The sequence below is a fragment of the Oncorhynchus tshawytscha genome, linkage group LG25 (assembly GCF_018296145.1).
Source record: "Oncorhynchus tshawytscha isolate Ot180627B linkage group LG25, Otsh_v2.0, whole genome shotgun sequence".
NCBI lineage: Eukaryota > Metazoa > Chordata > Actinopteri > Salmoniformes > Salmonidae > Oncorhynchus > Oncorhynchus tshawytscha.
Window position 1 is genome coordinate 1157944 of NC_056453.1, and position 7177 is coordinate 1165120.

Below are 7177 nucleotides of genomic sequence, written 5' to 3' on the forward strand. Positions count from 1 at the left end.
CCTCTTCCATTCAAACAATAGGTTTTTAATGTTGTTCAAGTCTCAAGACTGAGATGGCCAATGCCAAAGGTTGATTTTGTTGTCTGTTAACCATTTCTTTGTGGATTTTGAAGTGTGCTTGGGGTTGTCTTGCTCGAAGATCCACAAGTTTTGACTTCCTGGCAGAGGCAACCAGGTTTTTGGCTAAAATGCCTAGCAAAATAGCCCCATAACATCAAAGATCCACCACTGTATTTTAGAGTATGTATGAGATTATTTTCTGCATATGCATCCTTCTTTTGATGCCAAACCCACCCCTGGTGGGAGGGGCCAAAGAGCTCTATTTTCATGTCATCTGACCATAGCACAGGTTCCAATCCAACATGCATACATATGTGTAAAATAATATGTCCAGTTTGATTTAATGTTTCAAAAGGAAATATGTTGAGACAACTAGACTACATTATAAAATTCCTGGGCCCTCTCGGTGAATGCACCCCTGAATTTGACAAGTAGTTTAAGCATATCAATGCTTCACACCCACATGCCACCATGTGGGTGTGATTAATACCTGTATAAGGTGATAATACCAGTTGCGTTCAAACGAGTTTGCGTCAGTTCCCTGGATGCCCAGCACCAGCATGAATACATTTATTGCTCTTTACATGACGCAAGAATCTTCTCTGTGAATTTACACTATTTTCTCTTCAATTTGACAGGCGACTTGACCAAATTGACCTATTAGTCTGAGACTTGAAAGCAAACTGTAGGTCATCGATTATCACAACAGAATACGCATAGCCTACCGGAGTAAGATCAATGCAAATGTAAAGCTTCTGTATTGTTTATTTCACGGTTAAATGGAGTCTGTTGTATACTACTAAGGTTTATATTGATTTCTAGCAGCGAGTGTCTGAGTCCCAATTCAGTAGTATTTAAGATAACTTCTGTTATTTTGATGGTATAAATCAATAAATAATCAATTTATGTTCAAAACCTGTTGACTCTGCTACCTCCATAGACATGGAAAAGAGGAGAGACATGGATAGTTGTAGTCAGTTATATTTTAATATATTTTACAGTTACTTATTTTCACTAAATTAAGTGGTTTGTGATGGTTCATTATTGTATAGCTTAGTTCGCTGTTATTTGTCCCTTCCATAATCAATCTAATCAATGAACATGCCATTGTGTAATTCAAACCATTTAGCACAGTAATATTGTCTCCTCAAATTGCTTATCAGCTTTGATCAGCAGACTCCAGTGACATCAACCTTGGACCCTCACAGAATCATCAGTTCGTGACAAGGCTTTATGATGATATGCACCAAGCAATGTGCGTACACACACTAGGAACGTTGTTGCACATGTGTAAATGGCTAAGAAGTGAGCACTAAACACTACTAATACTAACTGAACACCACATATACAGTACCTTCAGAAAGTATTCATACCCCTTAACTTATTTCATATTTTGTTGTGTTACTGCCTGAATTCAAAATGGATTTTCTCACCCATCTACACACAATACCCTATCATGACAAAGTGAAAACATGTATTTTATTTTTTGCAAATGTATTGAAAATTAAATATAGAATCAAATCAAACTTTATTTGCCACACGCTCCAAAATACAGTATCTCATTTGCATAAGTATTCACACCCCTGAGTCAATACTTTGTAGAAGCACTTTTGGCATGGATTACAGCTTTGAGTGGTCTTGGGTATGTCTGTATCATCTGCACATCTTGATTTGGGCATTTTCTCCCATTCTTCCTTGCAGATTTTCTAATGCTCTGTTAAGTTAGATGGGGAGCGGCGGTGAACAGCAATCTTCAAGTCTTTCCACAGATTTTCAATGGGATTCAAGTCTGGACTTTGGGCTACTCAAGGACTTTCACATTCTTGTTCTGAAGCCATTCCAGCGTTACCAGTCTCCCAGTCCCTGCTGCTGAAAAGCCTCCCCATAGCATGATGCTGCCAACCATCATGCTTCACGGTAGGGATGTTGTTAGACAGGTGATGAGCTGTGTCTGTTTTTTTCCTGACATATTGCTTTGCATTCAGGCCAAAGAGTTACATTTTTGTCTCATCAGACCGCAAAATCCTTTGCCTTATGATCGCAGAGTCTTTCTCGTGACTTTTTGCAAACTCCAGGCGTGCTGTCGTGCCTTTTTCTCAGGAGTGGCTTCCGTCGGGCTACTCTCCCATAAAGCCCAGATTGGTGAAGTGCTGAATAGACGGTTGTACTTCTGGCCAGTTCTCGCATCTCAGTCAAGGAACTCTGTAGTTCTGTCAGAGTGGTCATTGTGTTCTTGGTCATCTCCCTAACCAAGGTCCTCCTTGCCTATTTTTTCAATTTCCCAGTGATGGAGAGCACTGTGCTCTTGGAAACTTTCAACACTAGAAATAGTTTCCCAGATATATGCCTCATCATAATTCTATCTCGGAGCTCTACGGACAGTTCCTTCGACTTCATGTTATAGTTTCTGCTCTGACATGCATTGTCAACTGTAGGACCTTATATATACAAATCAAATTTTATTTGTCACATGCGCCGAATACAACAGGTGAAATGCTTACTTACAAGCCCTTAACCAACAATGTAGTTTTAAGAAAATCCCAAAAAATGTAAGAGTTAAGAAAAACAAATTATTAAAGAGCAGCAGTAAATAACAATGGCGTGGCTATATACAGGGGGTACCGGTACAGAGTCAATGTGCCCGGGGCACCGGTGTCGAGGTAATTGAGTACATGTAGGTAGAGTTATTAAAGTGGCTATGCATAGACCGTGTAGCAGCAGCGTGGGGGGGCAGCAATGTAAATAGTCCGGGTAGACATTTGATTAGCTGTTCAGGAATCTTATGGCTTGGGTGTAGAAGCTGTTTAGAAGCCTCTTGGACCTAGACTTGGTGCTCTGGTACCACTTGCAGTGCGGTAGCAGAAAGAACAGTCTATGACTAGGGAGGCTGGAGTCTTTGACAATTTTTAGGGGCTTTCTCTGACACCGTCTGGTATAGAGATCCTGGATGGCAGGAAGCTTGGCCCCGGTGATGTACTGTGCCATACGCACTACCCCCTGTAGTGCCTTGCGGTCGGAGGCCGAGCAGTGGCCATACCAGGCAGTGATTCAAACCGTCAGGATGCTCTCGATGGTGCAGCTGTAAAGTCTTTTGAAGATCTGGGAACCCATGCCAAATCTTTTCAGTCCGCTGAGGGGGAATAGGTTTTGTCGTGCCCTCTTCACGACTGACTTGGTGTGCTTGGACCATGTTAGTTTGTTGGTGATGTGGACGCCAAGTAACTTGAAGCTCTCAACCTGTTCCACTACAGCCCTATCGATGAGAATGGGGGGTGTGCTCGGTCCTCCTTTTTCTGTTGTCCACATGCATCTCCTTTGCCTTGATCACATTGAGGGAGAGGGTGTTGTCCTTGCATCACACGGTCAGGTCTCTGACCTCCCTATAGGCTGTCTCATCGTTGTTGGTGATCAGGCCTACCAGTGTTGTGCCATCGACAAACTTAATGATGGTGTTGGAGTCGTGCCTGGCCGTGCAGTCATGAGTGAACAGGGAGTACAGGTGGAGACGGCATGCATCCTGAGGGACCCCCGTGTTGAAGATCAGCATGGAGGATGTGTTGTTACCTACCCTCACCACCTGGTGGTGGCCAGTCAGGAAGTCCAGGATCCAGTTGCAGAGGGAGGTGTTTAGTCCCTGGGTCCTTAGCTTAGTGATGAGCTTAGAGGGCACTATGGTGTTGAACGCTGAGCTGTAGTCAATGAATAGCATTCTCACATATGTTTTCCTTTTGTCCAGGTGTAAAGGGCAGTGTGGAGTGCAATAGAGATTGCATCATCTGTGGATCTGTTGGTGCGGTATGCAAATTAGAGTGGGTCTAGGTTTTCGGGGATAATGGTGTTGATGTGAGCCATCAACAGCCTTTCAAAGCACTTCATGTGCTTTGAGCCTCAGAGGTGATGTAGTACGATTCGATTTTAGTCCTGTATTGACGCTTTGTCTGTTTGATGGTTCGGCGGAGGGCATAGCGGGATTTCTTATCAGCTTCCAGGTTAGAGTCCCGCTCCTTGAAAGCAGCGGCTCTAGCCTTAAGCTCACTGCGGATGTTGCCTGTAATCCATGGCTTCTGGTTGGGGTATGTACGTACGCTCACTGTGGGGATGATGTCATCAATGCACTTATTGATGAAGCCAGTGACTAGTGTGGTGTACTCCTCAATGCCATCGGAGGAATCCCGGAACATATTCCAGTATGCGCTAGCAAAACAATCCTGTAGCTTAGGATGTGCTTCATCTGACCACTTTTTTATTGATCTAGTCACTGGTGCTTCCTGCATTGATTTTAGCTTGTAAACAGGAATCAGGAGGATAGAATTATGGTCAGATTTGCCGAATGGAGGTAGAGGGAGAGCTTTGTATGCGTCTATGTGTGTGGAGTAAAGGTGGTCCAGAGTTATTTGGCTACAAGGAGCGCCGCCACTGGGTGAGCGTTTTCTTGTTTGCTTATGGCGGAATACAGCTCATTCAATGAAGTCTTAGTGCCAGCCTCTGACGGTGGTGGTATGTAAACAGCTACGTAAAATATTGATTAAAACTCTCTAGGTAAATAGTGTGGTCTACAGCTTATCATGAGATACTCTACCTCAGGCAAGCAATAGCTCGAGACTGCTGTTATTTACAAAAATACATAGTCCACTGGCCCTTGTCTTACCAGACGCCGCTGTTCTATCCTGCCGGTGCAGCGTATATCCAGCCAGCTGTATGTTGATAGTGTCGTCGTTCAGCCACTACTCCGTGAAGCATAAGATATTACAGTTTTGAATGTCCCATTGATAGTTTGATCTTCCGCGTAGGTCATCTATTTTATTGTCCAATGATTGCACGTTTGCTAGAAGAATGGAAGGAAGTGGGAGTGTATTTGATCGCCTACGAATTCTCAGAAGGCAGCCCGCCCTCCGGACCCTTTTTCTCCACGCAAATCACAGGGATCTGGCCCTGTTCCCGAGAAAGCAGTATATCGTTCTCGTCAGACTCGTTATTGGAAAAAAGGGATTCTGCCAATCCGTGGTTATTAATCGCAGTCCTTATGCACAGAAGGTATTTTCAGTCATAAGAGACGGTAGCGGCAACATTATGTACAAAATAAGTAAAATAATAAGTTACAAACAAAAAAACATAATCGATTGGGGGCACTTAAAACGTCTGCCGCGCCATCTTATGTGTTATAGATGGATGGAAGAAGTTTTAAAAGTTTTACTTTACTATTTAAAGCAAAGCAGTTACATATAGTCAAAGTTAAAGATGCACTATGCAAAAATCTCTCTGCCACTTCCTGGTTGCTAAAATTCGAATAGTTTGCTTAATTTCAGTTTGTGACAAAACAAGCAAAAAAGGAAACGTTCCTTTTTCAGGAACCTGTCTTTCAAAGATTTTTCGTAAAAATCCAAATAACTTCACAGATCTTCATTGTAAAGGGTTTAAACACTGTTTCCCATGCTTGTTCAATGAACCATAAACAATTAATGAACATGCACCTGTGGAACGGTCGATAAGACACTAAAAGCAAGAACTGGCAAACCTGGTGCAGTCCATGAGGAGGAGATGCACTGCAGTACTTAATGCAGCTGGTGGCCACACCAGATACTGACTGTTACTTTTGATTTTGACCAACCCTTTATTCGGGGACACATTATTCCTTTTCTGTTATTTGCATATCTGTGGAACTTGTTCAATTTATGTCCCAGTTGTGGAATCTTATGTTCATACAAATATTTACACATGTTATGTTTTCTGAAAATAAACACAATTGAAAGTAAGAGGACATTTCTTTTTTTGCTGAGTTTACCATAAGCCGACGTCGTTTTAGAGAATTTGGCAGTATGTCCAACCGCCCTCACAACTGCAGACCATGTGTATGGCGTCGTGTTGGCGAGCGGTTTGCTGATGTCAGTGTTGTGAACAGAGTGCCACATGGTGGTGGTAGGGTTATGGTTTAGGCAGGCATAAACTACTGACAACGAACACAATTGCATTTTATCGATGGGCCAAAACGACATTTAAAAAAAAACTTTTACCCCTTTTTCTCCCAAATTGGTAGTTACAGTCTTGTCCCATCGCTGCAACTCGCCTACGGACTCAGGAGAGACGAAGGTCGAGAGCCACGTGTCCTCCGAAACACAGCCCTTCCAAGCCGCACTGCATCTTGACAAACTGCTCGCTTAACCTGGGAGCAAGCCGCACCAATGTGTCAGAGGAAACACTGTCCAGCTGGCGACCGAGGTCAGCTTGCATGCGCCCGGCCTGCCACAAGGAGTCCCTAGAGGGCGATGGGACAAGGAAATCCCGGCTGGCGCTGGGCCAATTGTGCGCCGCCTCATGGTTTTCCCGGTCACGGCCGGCTGTGACAGCCTGGGATCGAACCCTGGTCTGTAGTGAAGCCTCAAAAGCACTGGCCTTTAATTGTTGGCAATTTGAATGCACAAAAATACCTGACGCCAATTATTTTTAAAGGTATCTGTGACAAACAGATCCATATCTGTATTCCCAGTCATGTGAAATCAATAGATTAGGGAATAATGCATTTATTTCAATTGACTGATTTTCTTCATGAACTGTAACTCAGTAAAATCTTTGAAATTGTTTTATGTTGCGTTTATATTTTTGTTCAGTATAGTTACTGTTGCGAAAGGTTTTGAAGGATTTGAAGTTGGGAAAGTGGTCACAGTAGCTGATTTGTGTCAAAAGTTAAATTGTTTACAGTGAATATAATAAAAGGTTGGGAGTGACGTCACAAATCCCATGAAAGTGGATGGAAGTCAAGCCACACTAATAAGAAGTATGTCGACGATTTACAGTGGGAACTCTTGCTTGGCAAGCACTACTATTGAGTAACCCAGGAATGTCACGAGTTATTTGACACGAGAAAGCGCGAAAAAAATTGCTCTACAGAGCACCAATAGGCACAATGAATGGCTAAATTACATCCGGACACGAAGGATCCGCGGAGCTCCCACTGATGCTCCTCCTCACCACTCTATAGGAGCTAGTGACGACCAAGGTTGAGGGGGTCGTCATTAGTTAGCACAGCCGCAAAGTCATAAACCGCACACATTTCTACAATTTATCTTATTAAAATCGATTTATACACCTAACCTTAAACACACGGTTAACCTTATGCTTA

General features: G+C 43.1%; 1 protein-coding gene across 2 annotated transcripts in view; it reads right to left on the reverse strand.

Annotated features, from left to right (window-relative positions):
• The window catches only part of ccdc186 (coiled-coil domain-containing protein 186), a 1196038-nt gene that overhangs the window by 224028 nt on the left and 964833 nt on the right, over positions 1 to 7177 (reverse strand). The window lies entirely within an intron of this gene.